The sequence below is a fragment of the Trichosurus vulpecula genome, chromosome 8, assembly GCF_011100635.1.
Source record: "Trichosurus vulpecula isolate mTriVul1 chromosome 8, mTriVul1.pri, whole genome shotgun sequence".
Taxonomy (NCBI): Eukaryota; Metazoa; Chordata; class Mammalia; order Diprotodontia; family Phalangeridae; genus Trichosurus; species Trichosurus vulpecula.
Window position 1 is genome coordinate 30,776,036 of NC_050580.1, and position 18,364 is coordinate 30,794,399.

Consider the following 18,364-nt stretch of genomic DNA (forward strand, 5'->3'; position numbering starts at 1 on the left):
ATCTACCATATAATTAAACAATTAGTGGCATCTCTAGCCATGTTGATATGGTTGCTCCCCAGTCAAAAGATGGTGTCAGTATGTGAGAGCCTTCCTTAGTTGTGGTTCATCTGAAAGAATAAGTCCAGGATGGGACTAACCCCAAACATCCTGCTTAAAAGTCTTCAGAATATTCATCTTAACAAGGTTGTGAACTAAAAATTTTGTGCTCAACCTCAAACTATTCCTCTGATCTTTCTAGTGTATATATTCCACTGACATCTCCTCACCTCTCAGTTTTTCCTACCCACTTTGATCCTACCAATTCCTTGTTGCCTCCTACATTCATCTGATCTGTGGACTTGCCTCTTGGCTCTAACCCTTCTTGGCCTCTATATTTGCTCATCCAATAACCATCCACTTTTTCTGTTCATACAACAAAACCTTTAACTATGGTCTATTAAATTCAGATTACACTGAGTTGACTGAAGACTTTTCTACCATAACCAGTATAGCAACCTGTGTAAGTTCAGTCAATGCTACTCATGGAAGGCTACCAACTATGCCATGATGTCAGGGGACTGCACAGAAGTCTTCCGCCTCTGTTTCACTTTTGTAATCTGTATTAGAAAAGTATTATCCATATTCTCCTTCTGGCTGGAGAGTCTATAGTATGCTCCTAGAACAATTGTCATTTCTATTTGTCCTGCCTTTTTCAGCACCCAAATATCCTACACAAGTATCCATGCTTAATTTGAAGGATCTAGGTACAGGTTGATATTTCCTTAACATTTAGTGCTGTAACACTCCCATTTCTTGTGAAGAAGATATGCCATTCTATGACCATATTTTAGTTGTGAGTCTTATTGTACCAAATCTCGGTTCAAAGAAATCTTATTTCCCTTTGAAGAGCAAAGTCTATGTAACGAGTATATGGTATATGTGTGCATGTCCAGCCATAGCACCTTTGCCCTTCTTTGTATCCCCAGCACTTAACGCAATGCCTGGGCCATAGTAAATACTTAAGAAAAATGCTTACCCAATGAATGAATGAATGAACCACAGGAGAACAATTCTTCCTGTCATGCACGTGTGCTTTGTGAATCATCATTCTACAATGCTTTCATCTAAGCACAGTTTTACTTCTGCAGACTTCAGAAACCAGACTTCAGAACATAAGATCTGGCCTTAAGAGCTAGAAAAGACCTTTGAGGTTTTCTAATCCAATGTCTTGTTTTTCAGTTAATATATGTTGTGTATACAATCATTTTTGATCCTAAAAACAATCCCATAAGGTAGGTACTATTATCACATTCATTTTGCAGATGAAGAAACTGAGGTTCATAGAGGTTACGTGACTTGTCCAGGGCTACACAGGCAGAGTTGAGATTTGGCCCAAGCTTATCTGACTAAATTCAGCAGTCTTTTTTTTCCAGTATTTCACCATAATTAATACATCGTCATCAAAATCTTCCTCACCACACACAACCATTAATGGAGACCATCTTTATACATCACGCTAGAAAAGAATGATATCAACCCTCCTGATCCACAGAAATCTTATGAAAGATTTTGAATTCTTTCAGGACAGCCCCAGAATGCTAAGTAGAGGATAAAGACCAGGGGTCACAGATACAACCAGTGGAAGTACCCTGGGTCGATTTATTGGATTTCTGGATCCTCAAAAACTACCTTGTTTGCCACTCAAGAACAATGAACTCCAACTGAAGAGTACTGTATTAAATTTTAGAATCTCAATTTCGGAAGGAAAATGGAGGATTTAAATATGTTGGAATTCAAATAGAAAAGCTTCCTAGAAACATATATACACACATATATATGTATATATGTACGTGTATGTATACATGTATATACATATATGTATTATATATGTGTATGTATCTGCATATATATAAACTATAACTTTGAAAAGAAATCATAGATAGGTATTATTTAAAGGTGACAAAGTTAAATCCCCCAGAAAATATATGCTTATATATGCACATATATATTCACATATATGATGAACTCTGAGTCTTGAAACAAGGCCAAAACCAAATTTGATTAAGAAAACATGTGTTCTGTAAAAGTGCTTTGACCACGAATTATGTAAGCAAAGGGCCTATGCTCCCCTGATGATGATTCTGGCCGTGTTATGCAATATTAAGCCTTTTCCCATCATCTAAATAACAATAGCAAAAGTAATAAAAAGCTCCATGAGTTCAGCTTAAGCTAAAACATGGGAGCACAGTTACATTGAAATCTTCTATCAAGTCCATCTTCCCATGGAGAGTCAGCGTGGCCCACTGGACAGAGAACTCCTGGCCTTGGAGTCAGGGAGATATGGAACAGAGTGCTCCATGCCCCCCACCCCATAGAAACTTTTGAGCTAGATATATGGCCTCAGGCAAGCCACTTACCCTTTTTGAGCCTCAGTATTGTCATCTGTAAAATGATCGTGACAATGGTACCTATCATGGGATTGTTTCTAGGATCAAGTAAGATTATATACCCAAAGTGCCCCTGAAACCTTAAAGTGCCATAAAATGTCAGCAATTATTATGAATGGTCAGTTTTACTTAGCTTCAAAAGAAGAGACAAGGTTTTGGAGGTGTTTGGGGGGATTTTTTTCTTTTTCAAGTAAAGTAAGGGGAAAATAACTTTAATTTTGAATGCAAAAAATTTTACATAAAGATCTTACCCTCCGGGTAAGAATGGAGTTTAATGTTTAGCAGAGTTGGGGTTTCATTGTATGGGATAAGGGTAGGAAGGATTGGGTTCTTTGTTTTAGTTTGTTTGGTTTGGTTTATTTTTTAGGAAATGCAAAGTCTTTCTTTCAATCTCTCCAGACTGGGGAAAACATTTGAAATTTCAGCTGTGTCCAAGTAAGGTAGAAGAGAGGGCAGAAGTATGGGGTATCTCTTACACAGGGCACTGCCTTTTCACTTCTTTGTACTCCATACCCATCTGAAAATGATACCATCTCTGAAATCCTTTAAAATTCCATTTCAAATTCTTTCTCCCCAATCATGTGGCCACCGCCCTGACTCAGACCCTCATCACTTTGAAATAGTCTCCTACTTGGTTTCCTTAATTCCAATTTCTCTCCTGTTGAATCCATCCTCAAGATAGCCACCAGAGTGATATTCCTAAAATATAAGTCTAACTGCCATTCCTTTATTCAAAAATCCTCAGTGGCTCTCCATTGCTTCCAGGAACTCCACGGCCTGACAGCTAATCTGGTTCCTATATCTCTTTTCTGACATTTCCCATGATGCTCCCTCACATATTCTGCATGCCAGACAAATTAGGTGGACTTTTGCACCTGGATTCACCATTCGTTCTCCTCTCACTTTTCCTTTTACATTGACTCTCCCCAGTGCCTGGAATACATTCTCTTCTTATGCCTTCTTCTTAGAATCTGCTGCTTCTATGGCTCAAATCAGTTACCACCCTCCAGGAAACCGTTCCCCATTTTCCCAGTTGCTAATGCTCTCTTCCTTCTCAAATTGCCTTGTCTTTACTCACTGGTGTATATGTAATATCTCTGCCCCAGTAATAATAGTTATAGCTCACAATTATATAATAATAATAAATTATATAAAATTAATAATAAAAATAATAATAGCAACAACTGACATTTACATAGTGCTTTGTAAGTATCACCTCATTTGATCCTCATAAAACCTTGGAGAGGAGGTACTGTTATCCCCATTTTACAGGTGAGGATACTGGGGCACGGAGGAGTTAAGTGACTTGTCCAGGGTCACACGGGTACCAAAATCTGAGGCTGAATTTGAAATCATGTCTTCCCCATTCTATCAGCGCACCACCTACCTGACTCTTTAACAAGTACCCTTCTCACAGCTCTGTGAGGTGAGTAGTAGCATCATGCCCCTTTATTGATCAGGAACTTGTGGCAGAGAGTGGTTATAGCTAACTCATCCAGGGTCACACAGCTATTACGTGCCAGAGCAGGGTACTGAACTCAGGTGTCCTGACCCTGAGTGCAATACTCGTTCGAACCCAACGTCACCTCCCTAAAGGCAAGGATTTTTTATCATTGGATCTCCAGCACTTAGTACCTTCCATGCGGTAGGTACCTAGTAAATGCTTCTTGTGATTGATTCTGAACATGCATTGTCATCGTCATCATCATAGTAATAAAAAACAACCTATAGATGGCACACTTCGAGTTAAAAAAAAAAAAAACTACTTTCTTCAAAACAACCCTTCACCAGCCATGAACTTGGAATCAAGAAGACTTGGGTTCAAATCCTGCCTCAGAAACTTACTAGTTCCATAATCCTTGGCAAACCTCTTGACTTCACTAAGCCTCAGTTTCTCCATCTGTACAATGGTATAATAATGACATTAACAATAATTGCTATCATCTCACAAGTCTATTGTCTTAAAAAATCTAAAGCATTTTACAATCTTTGGAAGACTTTATAATTGGCGTCTATTTTTATTACTATTACTATCTGTTATTAGCCTGATTTTATGGATAAAGAAATATAGCTGAGAGACTCTTGTAAATGCTCAAGAATTAAATGGGCCAAACTGACAGCCCAGGGCAACGAAATAGTCTCTCTGAACAAGAAAGCCCATTCTATCTGATCTCAGCAAACTCAAAGAATCTTCCATTGTGTCCTCCAGCCAGAGAACAATGACATCCCGATACATTATGTCAGAGGCAGCAACTGTCTCAAAAAGAGCATCATGACAGTGGTTCCTACAGGGGGACAGCCCTAATGGGCCAACGGAGTTACTCCATGGCATGGTCAGGAGATCAAACACCTTAACTTTACTGTTTACGGTAGTGAGTAAAAGCCCGTAAGTGTGAATTACCCATCAACCTCAATTCCAAGCCCAGAGATTTGCTTTTCCAGCTTTGTCTCTGGCTAGTTGACAAAGACATTAGAAAGTAATAAAAGTTCTGCTTATCTGAGCAAAGAAAAAGATTCCTTCTTTTCCCTCAGTGACCAAATAAATTGCAGTCATGGGGAAAGTGTGGGGGAACATCACTTTCCTATTCTCTCTCATCGTAACTTCACTTTCTCCTTCACCCATGGCCTGGCATGAAGGAGATTGTCCCCAGAGCATCCCCCTTTCACGTATCAGCTACTAGAGAACTGGGCCAGATAATTCACTTTGACTTTGGAGGGAGCTTTTTCTACGCTGGTTCTGTAACCAATTAAACACTAAATATTTTTCAGCTGTTGAAGAATCCAGTCTCAGAATCACAGAATCTGAGATGAAAGAGAGATCAGAAGTCAACTATTCCAACACGTGCCTGCAAAAGAATCCCCTCTTCAGCCCCCCCCCCTGACCTATAGTCATTCAGTCTTCTCTTGGAGACATGCTCCCCAGGAAGGCCATTCCGCAGATAGGGCAGCTTTCATTGTTAGGAACTTTCCCCTGTCCTCAAGCTTGAATATATGCCTCTTTGCTACTCCCATCCACTGATTCTAATTCTTCCCTCAGGGAATGATGACAATAAAATCTAATCCTTCTTCTAGGGATAGCCCTTCAACATAGCTATCATGTCGCCCCCGAGTCTTTTTTTCCAGGCTACAGACTCCGGCTGTTTCAACCATTCTTCACATGGAATGAGCTCAGTATGGTATAGCAAAAGAGAGCCCTGGATTTGGAGACAGAAGACTGGGTTTGAGACCTGGACCCACTATTCACTAAGTTTCCAAGAGACCTTGAACAAATAGTTATCCTTTTCACATTTCAAGAGTTAGGGGAATGGTGCCCTTGTGATCTGGAAAATCTGTGTAAAATTTTTTGGCCCTCCCTTTGTACCAAAGAAAAAGTCTGATTTTTTTTTATTTTTCTTTTATAGGGTGCTTACAGTTTCTTATTGTAAAATTTGAGTTGGTATGATACAATACTGTGCATTTCTAAGTTTCTAAACTTTTTCTATGTCATCTGCTGACCTTTGAGTGTTGTCTGCAGCTTCTGAAAAGCTGTCAAAAAATTCCCACTTAATTTCTTATGCCAACCCAAGATATATCGAAATGGAGATGTGGAAAGGATAACTATATCTTCCTCTCTCCAGGGCTGTTTCCTCTTGTGCAAAATGAGAGGCTTTGACTAAATGATCACTAATCACTCTAGAATTTATAGTTCACTGTTACAAAATCACAAAGTACCAACCTTGAACTTCTTCCTCTATATAACCTTCACCACTACTTGGGTGGGCAAGAATAGACTCTAACACAAGGTAGAAAGTAGCTGAGTCCTCTCTTACAACCATCACTTGATAGCTTAATGTCATGGAAGGAGCATTGGATTGAAAGTCAGAGGCCATGAGTTTGAAACAGAGGCATGATACTTACCTGTGTAACTTTGTGCAAATTCTCTAACTTCTCTAGACTCCAATTTCCTCCTTTGCAAAATGAGGGGGTTGGATTAGATTGCTCTCTAAGGCCCCTTCTGGCTCTTGAATCTATGATCCTATGAAAGTAGTCAATGGGCAAAGAATAGAAGATCATCCTCGTTATGACTAATGCGAGGATTCGCCATACTTACTGAGAATGACATCCAAATGACTTGAATGCATCAGAGAGAATTTCTCTCATGCATTTTCAAGAAGTTGTCTGTGATTCCGGCTGCTTGGGAAAGTCCCTCTGCCAACCCATATTGCATCTCCTCTATGAATTAGGACTAAGAGAAGTCCCAGTGAGCTGTCTAAAGCACTGAAAAGTTAGGTGACTTGCCCAGGGTTTCATAGCTAACATGCCCACCACAGGATTCAAACCCACGTCTCCAAGCCCACCATCTATCTATCCACTATCCCACAGTGTGTCTAGGTGTCGCAGCTATCTAGCGATATTTACATGACTCTGACATGGTTTCCAAAGAATGTAGCCCCTTTAAGAATTCCACTTAAAGGTAACAAGAGGAAACTGACAAGTCTTAGTTGCCTGGGAACTATTTTCAACCTACGATGGAAAATGCAAGCATTGAATTCACTAACTTCTTTCACTTTTTGCATTCTTGCCAATCAGTATTGCCTGATTTAAAAATATAAAGAGAAAAAAATTTAGGTGAAAAAATCTTTTAAAAAATCCACATTTAACTTCAAATCCAGAAGTCTGTAACAGAATCTTGAAACATGGATTGCATTACTAAGAGGTATAATAGTTGACACACATACAGAACTTTCAGATTTGCCAAGTGTCTTACATATATTATCAAGATCGAGTATACTATTTCCCAGAACCACACCTACTCAAGTTATATTTCAGCTTCACAGTGGAAATGTTTCAAATATGTTACTGTTCAGCTACTATGGTTTGGATGAATGAGATAATGCACATGGTGTTTTGCAAACTTTGAAGCATTGTATTAATGTAATCTCTCTGTACTATTATCATTATTATTATATGCATAGGACAAGTTTTTCCTTCAGTACTTCAAAGAAATCTCTCCTAAAGATTCTCCACATTTGAGCTGCTGTGACGCTGTCCTTCTAAAATGTGCCCACCTCAGCAGAAATGGTATGGAGGGGCTTATAGTATCCCATGATGACAAGACTGGTGGTTTGTGTCTCTCTGAGCTGCCCCCAGATCTGCTCAGAAGAGGGGATCACTCTAAAACCCCACACACACCACAGCAGACGACTCTGCATGCTACCTGACAGACGCCACTTCCCTTGATTTCTCCTCAGAACCTTTTATCACAAGGTGACGCTCAGAGACAATCTACAATGATGAGAGTTCACTTGACAGGAGGAAAAATAACGTGTTTTCAAAGTTAGGCTTCAAAAAAGAGTGGAGACCAGCCCAGCCATCACTCACCAACCGGACCCCTGGATACAAACACTTACTTGGTCACAGACAGCTCCTAAGCCGGCTGCCTAAGCAATCGCTCATGTTTGGAACTTCGGCCCCACCGCTGGGCTCAGAATTTGGCTTGTGATGCATGTGTAGGCAAACAGTCGACAAGCACCCTAGTGTATTTCAGGATGACTGACAGGACACAGTGGCTGCTGCTTTGGGGGTTGGGCACTCTTAAAGCAATATGCCAATGGAAAACATGCAAAGCCAGCAAGTTGTGCTGGAGAGGGCTTTCCCTGGGTTTATGATGAACAAATGACCCAAGGCCTGAGGTGAACTTTGGATGGGGGTTTTCATTTCACAGCAAGCCAGAAAGCTGAAAGTTCTGGAAAAATTAGATAGTGAGGTACCGCTTGACATGTAAGAGGAATGAAAGGTAAAAGTGGTATGCTAACTGCAGAGCTCCAGATTCCATCAGCATGTAAATTATACTGCAAATAACTTTTAGTAGCAGCCAGTCAGGGTGCCCAGAGAGGGAGAAGATGTACTGATCTGCCATTCATCACTGAAGACCTCTGGAATCAATGCTTCAATATTCAGTGGATCTATGACCTGATCAAGGTGCTTACTCCCTCTGGTGGTGCCAGTCACAAGCCATTCATACCTGGTCATCATTCTGGACTCTTAGATATATCCTCCCAGAAATCCTCCATAGGGAATCCACTCAAAATTGGAGGAGTGCTAATCCTGGTCTCTTGAGATTGCATGGATTCCAAAGAAGCATGCAGGCTGTCCCGATGTTGTCTCTTGCTCATGGTGCCTGACCTGTCCACCTACCTTACAGGTCCTATTTCTCTCTGATGAGATTTTTTACCGTTTCTATTACACTGGCAATGTCAAATTGGAACCTACTCATGCCCTCCACTGGATTATGCACTACTACAATTCTCTGAGATGGTGGTATTCAAGACTCAAAATCCTGGCCAGTTGTGGTGATGATGAAAGAACACAGATGGTGGATTGTTTTTTTTTAGTTTATTATTTTTATTTTTCAAATAATGAGTATTTTTGTTGATCTGCCTTTCCCACTACCCCCACCTGAATTTAGCAAATATTTTAAATTCCTTTAATATTCACATATTCCAGCAAAATAAATTCAAACAATAGCCACCTCTGAAGAATGGCATAATTCATCTTCATTCTTTTAGAACTGTGGTTTATCATTGCTGGTCAGAATTCCAGGGTCTTTTGCAGTTGTTTCTCTCTTTAATGTTGTTGCCATTGAATAAAGTGTTCTAATTCAGCTAATTTTGTTTTGAATCAGTTCATGAAGGTGTGCCCAGTTTCCTCTGAAATTGTCCATTTCATCAAAAGAATATTGAAGTTTAAAGAATCATACAATTTCCTAATGACAATCCAGGAGACAGTATTGTCCTCCTTTTTAGTTCACTGTCTAGCTCAGCTTCCATTTCCAATAATTAACAACTCAGAAACTTGGTAATATTAAAAACTGGATTTCAAAAGCTTTTCCTTGGCTTTTGAGGTAGCCCTTATGTTTTTCCCCTTACTATGTGATTAATCTTCAGCCTTGTCACATCTAATCATATAAGGAAAAGCAAAAAGTTGGTAAGTCTTGGTTATGGGAACTCTTTTACCAGGATTTCCAGGGGAGAAAGACACATTGATTTAACTCATTAACATATTTAGTATTTCCTGAGTTATTCTAGAATACTGAGCTGCTAAGTCATAGCTAACTTTAAATCCTCTAATCCTTTTTCTCCAGTAAACAAGCATTTATTAAACAGCTATTGTATGTTAGGTACTCTGCCAGACACTGTACTAACAAATACTGAAATAGTCTCTACCCTCAAGAAGTTTAAATTCTTTTTCATATTTATTTATAATTTCTCTATGCTCTAGTACATGGTCTATTTTTGTCAAGAGGTATCAAGCAGTGCTAAGAATTATGTGTATTCTTTAATGCTCCCATTCAGCAAGTACCATAAGACTTTCAGATCTAATTTCTCCAAAAACTTGTTCGGTTGTATATTTTCCTTTTTCTTTCTCCTTCTGCTGATTTATCTAGCTCTGAGAGAGTATCATTAAAATCCCCTACAATTATGCTATCTACATCTTTTTACAATTCACATAACCTTTTATGAATTTTGATGCTATACCAATGAGTGTATGCATATTTAATACTGATATTGTTTTATGACCTGTGATTCCTTTAAGTATAAAGTGATTTCCATATTTATCTCTCTTGACATTGTGAATTCTCCTATCTATTTAAACTGATAATACCATTACACAATTTATGCTTTAGGGGAATCATCTGATGTATATAAATTTTATTCCAGCCTCTCATTTTCATTCTGTATGTATCTCTATTTTTATATGTGTTTCTGGTATTTAGCAGATAGTTGGTTTTTTTCCTGATCCATTCTGACACTCACACTTTGGCCTTATTTTTTTATTACATTCGATAACCCTGGTCCACATTTCCCATCATTTAACCACTGGAAAGTATATTTGAAGAGCTCCATAATACTGTAATAAGTGAAATCTATTCATACCAGCACCAAGAAGTAGGACACAATATGCCCATTACAATTTGCCCTTTCAAAGAAGTGATTTATGGAGATTTATCCCACCCAGGATTCAAAGAGTAAAAAATCTTCTCTCATGAAAGACTTTAAAAAGGCACTGTTGTATATAGAAAAATACGCTGGGGGAGAAGCCAGCTGCTCCAAGGGGCTAATCTCAGTTATGTCACTAATTGGCTATATGACCTTGTGCAAGTCACAGCCTCTCTGGGTCTCATTAAGTACTTACTGAAATTTCTATATGAAAAACTAAGAGATCTAAGTGCTATGCTGTTATTAAATTTATTCCATCTCTGAGCGGAATAATAATAATATAAAAAATAATATAATAAATATGAATGGAATAATAATAATAAACAATGATAACAATAAAATTTACATGGTGCCTTAAGGTTTGTACAGCACTTTATAAACATATGCTAGCTCATTTAATATTCACAAAAACCAATAGGTGCTATTATTATCCTCATTTTAAAAATGAAAAAACTGAAGCTGAGAAGGGTTAAGGGACTTTCCCAGGGCCCCATAGCTAGTTGAACTCAGGTCTTCCTGACTCCAAGACCATTAAATGGCTAACCAATTAGTTTCACCAAGAGTGCATTAGAATGATTATCTTTCCACAACCCTTCCAACAAAAGTCAGTTTTATCTTTCATCATTTTTGTCAATCTGATGGATATGAGGTTAGACCTATGTGGTTTCAATTCTTTTTTCTCTTATTAGCAATCTAGAACATTCTTTCATAGAGTTGTTGATAGTTTACATTTCTTCTTCTGAAAAGAAGACATCTTTTTACTATGTATCTGTAAGGGAATGATTCTTGTTTTTCTATATTTTTATCAATTCTTTATATATCTTTGACATCAGACCTTTATCAGTGATATTTACTTTGAATATTTTTCCTGACAGAATTTTGAACTCATTTCTAATCATCCTTTTCCCTCCATGCATTTTCCATCCAGAATGAAGAGAACAGAACTAAACCATAAAGTAGAACAGCACTTCTCCACCGTGATTGACTGCATTAGAAAATATCTAAACATTACCTAAGTGGCTATTATGTACAGAAACCATTGGGAGCATTTAAAGATATAGTCCCTGCTCTTGCAACATTGACATTTCCCTCATGAAGGCTGTGTGTTCAATGCTGAGCCTGTTAAATGGTTGAAAGATTATGTCATCATCAACCAGTTATTATTTTATGGTCACACTGAAAGCCCAACATCAAAACGCTGTTAGACTTTGCACATCAAATTGGCTAACTTACTCCCAAAGTAAAGGCATTATGGTGGAGCTAGTGGAAACTACGCATGCTTCAGTACTTCAGTACTCCAACAGATCTGTGATCTCATTAATGCACTCCATGTACTCCATGTACTCTATCCAACAATGCAGATAAAGTCCATTCCTTACTGTTCATCCTATGCTATCCCCATCCTGTAACACAAAGGATACATCCAACAAGCTACATGAGATCCCCGTTCATGATCTCTTGACAATGCACAGGTATCCCTGCCCCACATAACATCCCTATCTATTATACTTCACTCTTGCTATAAAACCATCCTACCTCCCCCTCCCAGCATATATCTTTTTTGGATGACATCATTCCTGTGTACAATTCACATAAATCTATTTTGTCTACCATGTGTCTTCCTATTGCCCTTTGTGTGATCCATAATTTTTATTCTGTGAAGACTGTGGTATTCCACAATTCACAATGAGCATCTCCAAAAGAACAATGGTGTAAGTTTCTTGGGAATGGAGACTATCTCCTTCACTATCTTTGTATCTCTAGTATATAGTACAGTGTCTGGCACATAGCAAGTATTTAACAAATATTTGTAGACTGATTTATTGACTGCTTAGCGTTACTAAGATGAAATATTGTTTCAGAGCCCTTCAGCTTAAACATTGTTGAAAGCTCCATGCATTTTCCTAAATTCAGACCAATCCAGACCATTCTCTTCTTCCTATCCAATTTTGGGCCTCTTTCATTATCCATCTGCGTCATCTGTTCAAGATATACATATGGCTGAGCCAACTCCATAGGCTGATTATCTAACTACATAGCAAGACCTCGAATACCAGAGAGTTTCCCAAATGGGATCCAAAGTCATTCAAGAATTCGATGTAACTAACTACACAAGGAAAAACAAGTCAATGAAGAAGGCTTAAACAATCAGCCATGCAGAACAAATTTTTAAGGTATGAAAGACAGAAATAGTGCCAAAGTTCTCTGAGCCAGATAGGGTTCTTTGACAATTCATTTACTCATCACGTAGTGAAAGAATAGGGAATTTGAAGTCAGAAGACTGCTAGAATGGAAGTTTCTAGAGGGCAGCCACCATGTTTTTGCCTTTCTTTGTATCCCTAGTGCTTAGCACAGTATCTGGCACATAGGAAGCTCTTAATATTTACTGACTGAAAGACTGACAGACCTGGATTCCAATTGTGGATTATTTAGAAGAACTAGGGATGTCTAGCCTAATAGAAGAAGGGGATTGAACTTGTTCTGCTTGACTCCATAGACAGTACTGGGAGCAATGGATACAAATTATAAAGAGACAAATCATAAATGTATGCAGGGCATGCTGGGGAAACACCACCTCCCTCATACCACCTTCCAAGAGTTCATTGTTTAATTTTCAGCATGAGCCTCAGAAATCAACAAAAGCTACAAGTCAGGGCTTGATTTCTAGTTTTGATTGCCTAAACTTAAGAAAATGTCAATAATGCAGATTATACATTTTTTTCAGGAAGCCAGTTATTAAGCATTTGCCTTCAGACCACTGGCTGTATATAAAGGAAATCTGCCTAGCAACAAGACTTGTCCAGATGTTGAATGGGCCCCCTCAGGAGGTAAATGAGCTCGCCTCTTTAGAACCATAAGACCCTGAAAATAGAACTGAAAGGTAGTTTAGAGGTTATGTAGTCCATCCCCATCATTTTATAAGAGAGGAACAAATCCAATTCTTACCCTCACTTCAGGTAAGATGGGGAAAGCATGATAGCTGTCTTAGGACATTTGAACAGTCATCATATGGAAGAAGCATTGGGAAGGAGTGTGGTGTGGTAGGAACAGCATTGACTCTGAAGTCAGAGAATCAAGGTTGAAGTCCCTCCTCTGACATTGATTGCCTGTATGACCTTGAACAAGTCACTTAACCTCCATGGGTCTTAGTATCTCCATCTGTAAACTAAGGGAGATGGACGGCCTCTGAGGCCTCTGCCAACTCTAGTTCTATTATCCTATAACTTTTTCCATTAGGCCACACAGGATACATCAATGAGAAACAGGTAGAGTTTTCAAAGAGATAAATTTAAACTTGATATCAAGAAAAACTTCCTAACCATTAGAGCATCCAAAATCAGAATGGATTTTCTTGGAAGGTAGTAGCTTCCCTGCCACCTTCAAGCATAATCCAAATAACCACTAGCTGGGGATATGGTAGAGGGAAAAAGCATTGTTTAGCTACCAAACAGATGAGAAAGCCTTTGTGCTCCCTTTTATCTGGCATTCATGATACCTGTGTGAATGCAAGAGGTCCCTTGGCCTTTCCAAGCCTCGATTTTCTCCTATACAAAATGAAGGGGTTGGACTAGGTGTTATCAGAGATCCCTTCCAATTCTAACTCTGATGACCCCAAGTTAAAAGTGAGATCTGTAGGAACCAGGCCAAGGAAGTCAAGACTTGAAAGTATCTCACAATCCAGGGGAGATGTGATGCCATGTTGTCAAAACAGATATTCATGCCAGATTCCTCATGTTATAGTGTCAGAAATAGCCAGTGGGAAAGTCATCATTAGAAATCTCCTTTTCTTTAACCTCTTAACCTGTGATCTCATGAATGTGGATACTGTGTCCCACGGTGCACATAAAGTCCATCCCTGCCTCTTCATCCTATGCTATCATTCCCATCTGGTAATTGTCCTCTCAACGAGCTACACGAGATCCCTATTTATGGACCACAGAATCCAGAAAGTCTCTAGTATAGTGCCTTGAACATATTAAGCAATTAACGATATGTGATATACTTTTGCTGAAAATAATAAGCCTCTCATTCTTTTGGAGAGAATTCTACTTTAGATTCTATGAACACCATATTGGGGTGCTTTGCTGAAAGGAGATATACGAGACCATTTATTCACTCCTAAGTAGGGAGTTCCTTTATTTATATAACTCAAAACCTTCTTAACCAGCCCTACTTGCCATAAAGACAGTGTTTTATGTAGAGATATAAAAGTTTAAAGCCCCCTGGATTGCTATTGTTCCTTTGATAAATTTTTATACACTATTTTCTTTATTCTTTCAGAATGCTAACAATTACAGTATCCCTGAATCGTGGAATCTCAGAGTTATAAGGGCCTTCACACACCATGCAATTCAACTTGGACGTGACCAGACATCCCCCTGATGACAACCAAACAAGTGGTTAATCAGCTTCTGTTTAAAGGCCTGGGTTCAAATCCTGCCTCTTACCCTTACTACCTGTGTGATCTTAAGCAAGCGATTTCACTTCTCTGGGCCTCAATTCCCCATCTATAAACTAAGGGACTAAAACCGATGACCTCTAAGGTCCATTCCAGTCTAGATACATGATCCTGTGATTCTAGAGAGGAGAAGCCTACTTCCTCTTGACGTGGCTCATTCTATCTTCAAATCATTCTCATAGCTAAGAAGGTTTTCTTTGACCATATCTCTAACCTGTCTTTCAACAACTCACAGCCATGGCCCTCAGTTCTGCCCTCTGGGGCCAAGCAGACCACATAGCAGTCCCCCCAGTTCTTGAAGAAACCCTATTCTATCCTCCCTAAGACTTCTCTTCTCCAGAATAAACATCCCCTTAAACAGTGCTTTCAATCAATCCAATTATATCACTGTCTCAAGGCCCCTTACCATTCTGGCCACCTTCTAAATGCTTTCCAGATTATCATTCTTAAACATGTAGTATTACTCTAGATATGGTCTGACCAGGGCACAGTAAATAACTAGATAGAAAGAGAGACAAGAAAGATAGATGCTGGATGGACAGATAGACAGACAGATTGATTGATCACCATCTTCCGAATGTTACGCTTCTCTTAAAATAGCCTATGACTGAAAAGCAGTATGGCATAACAGACTGGCATACTCAGAGTCAGGAAAAGTGGGGTTGAAATATTACCTCAGACACTTACTACTTTCTTCTCCATCTTCTTTGCTAGATCATCATTGGGTTCTATCATAGTCCCTTTTCTCTTTTCTCCTCCCTCTAAACTCTCTCTTTATGACCTCATCAGCTCCCTTGTGTTTAATTATAATCTTTATGGAAATAACTCACAGATCTTCATGTCATATCCAGCCCCAGACTCTTCTCTGAGCCTCGGCCCTGCGTCCCTAGATTCCTGTTGGAAATTACCAACTGGATGTCCCAGAGCCTTCTGAAACTCAATACCTCCAAATCTGAATCCACCATTCTTTCAAATGTCTCTGTTACTAGACAGTCATGGATGCGTTGTGATTTATATTACTGGATAAAAAGAGTAGGTGGGTATTACAAATCTAATCAAAGGAGTTTTAAACTGAAAAGGAAGGGAGAATGGGGGAAAGTGCCTTGGTAGGTAGATCCACCAAGTAAGATGCCACATAGACAGTAGCTAAAGTGTTTAAAAAAAAAATCATAGTCAATAGGCTAAGAAATTAATGAGCTGAAAATGAAAGAAAGGAGACAGAAATAAAAACCAATGCTTTTTGATGTCTATAAACAAATGCACACAGTATAGATACCAAGCAAAGTGAATAAGGGATCCTAATGCAGAGAGACAGATTTGACATCAAGGACAACACTGAGATTTGGTGGATAGTCCTGAAGCCTGGACTATATCTCTGGAAGGGTATACATGCTTGGGGCAGCTAGATGTCACAGTGGATAGTGTGGGGCCTGGAGTTCAAGAAGACCTGAGTTCAAATCCAACCTCAGATACTTACTAGCTTCATGAACCTGAGGAAGTCTCTTAAGCTCTACAGGTCTGCCTCAGTTTCCACCTCTGTAAATAGGGATAAAAATAGAACCTACCCCCAAGATTCAAATTGAGATTCAAATGAGATAATAATTGTAAAGTACTCAGCACGCATAGTAAGTGCTATATAAATGTTAGCAATTTTGTTATTGTCACATATTTTTCCAAAGAGAACAGGATAAGTAGAAGAAGTGGGACAGATAAATTCACATAGAGAAATCCAAGTAACCAAGAGCTATAGCCATGGTGGAGAGTTTTTTGGTGAAGACTAAGAGAGATAAGAATGGACATGATATTGTCACCATACTATATCATAGGACAGTGGTCCTCAAACTGTGATCCAGGGTGCTTTTCAGGGGATCTGTGAGGTCAAAACTATTTTCATAATAATACTGAGACATTTTAGTTTCTGATAAAGTAAATGTTGGTAGACAGGACCTACACAAACAGAAGTTCTTTAGGAGGGGCTTCAATTTTTTTTATATTTAAATGGGTCCTGAGACTAAAAAGGTTGAGAATCATTGCTTCGGACCAACTAGACATCAAATAGGAAATGGATGCAGATTTCAGGAACAGGCCATGAGGCTTGATGTAGAGGCAAGGAAGGAAATGGTAGTGATGGGGGATTTATTACCCAGACATCTACTGGAGTCATCAACTAACTTAGATTTTTTAAAAGATATGTGCCATGTGCACCATATTCCACAATACATTCAAAACGGAGACATAATCTTAATTTTAAAGATGGTACTATTGAAATTTTTGGAAGAGAAGCAGATCGTATGACTCTCGCAGATACAGATACAACAAGCATTCTTAACCATACAAGGGATAAAGGCAATTACAAAAGAAAAAGGAAGTGATTGAATGGGAGGGGGGATATTCATACCAAATTTTTCTGATAAGAATTTCATATCCAAAAACTATAAAAAATTAAGAAATTGTACCTGCGAATGTGTGCGTAGATACAGCAAAAAGCCATTTTCCAAGACAGAAGTGGCCAAAGGATATGAACAAAGAATTCTCAAAAGAATGACAAACTATTAACAACCATATGAAAGAAGGCTTCAAATCACTAATAAGAAAAGAAATGCAAATCAAAACAACCCTGAGGTTGTGCCTCACATCTTATGGACTGGCAAAAATGAAAAAAGATCGGAAGTAACAATGTTGGAGAGCCCGGAGAAAGAAAGGCAGGTTGGCACATTGTCAGTGGAGCTATGAATCAGTACAACCTTTTTGGAAAGCAATTTGAAATTATGCAAAATGACTAAAATATCCATATCCTTTTACCCAGAGATTCCATCATGAGGCTTATACCCTAGGAAGGGCAGCTAGGTGGCCTGGAGTCACTAACCTTCATCTTTCTGAGTTCAAATCTAGCCTCAGACATTTACTAGCTGTGTGATCCTGGGCAAGTCAATTCACCTTGTTTGCCTCAGTTTCCTCTAATGTAAAATGAGCTGGAGAAGGGATCAGCAAGCCACTTCACTATCTTTGCTCAGAAAACCCTAAATGGGGTCACAAAGAGTTGGATATGACTGAAAAAGGACTGAACAAAACACCCTAAGGATGCCATTGATAAGAAGAAAGTTCCCCTATATTTATAGTAGCACTCATTATGACAGTGAAGAATTAGAAAGAAAGTAGATGTCCATCGATTGGGAGTGACTAAACAAATTGTGGTCTATGAATGTAATAGAATATAACTGTGCTGTAAGAAATGACAAATGTGATTAATACACAGAAGCATGGAAAGATCTATGTGAATGAATGCGTAGTGAAGCAAACAAAGCCAAGGGGGAGAAATATATAAATATACATATATGTATGTGTATATATATATATACACTTATGCATATATACACATATGCATATATACATGCATACATATATGACTACAATAAAGTAAACAGAAAGAACCACCACACATAAAAATAAATAAACAGAGTGAATCTGGAAAATTATAAAGAACAAGCAGGGCTCGA

At 38.7% G+C, this 18,364-nt stretch overlaps 1 protein-coding gene across 3 annotated transcripts in view; it reads right to left on the bottom strand.

Annotated features, from left to right (window-relative positions):
• CTNNA3 (catenin alpha 3) overlaps positions 1-18,364 on the bottom strand; it is a 1,949,360-nt gene that overhangs the window by 1,906,236 nt on the left and 24,760 nt on the right. Inside the window, exon 1 of one of the 3 annotated variants that reach the window (XM_036734545.1) lies at positions 7,820-7,935. The exons of the other annotated variants lie outside the window; for them this stretch is intronic. The gene's annotated coding sequence lies outside the window, so the exon portion shown is untranslated. Of the gene's footprint in view, positions 1-7,819; positions 7,936-18,364 lie in introns of those variants that run through there. 3 annotated transcript variants of the gene reach the window in all.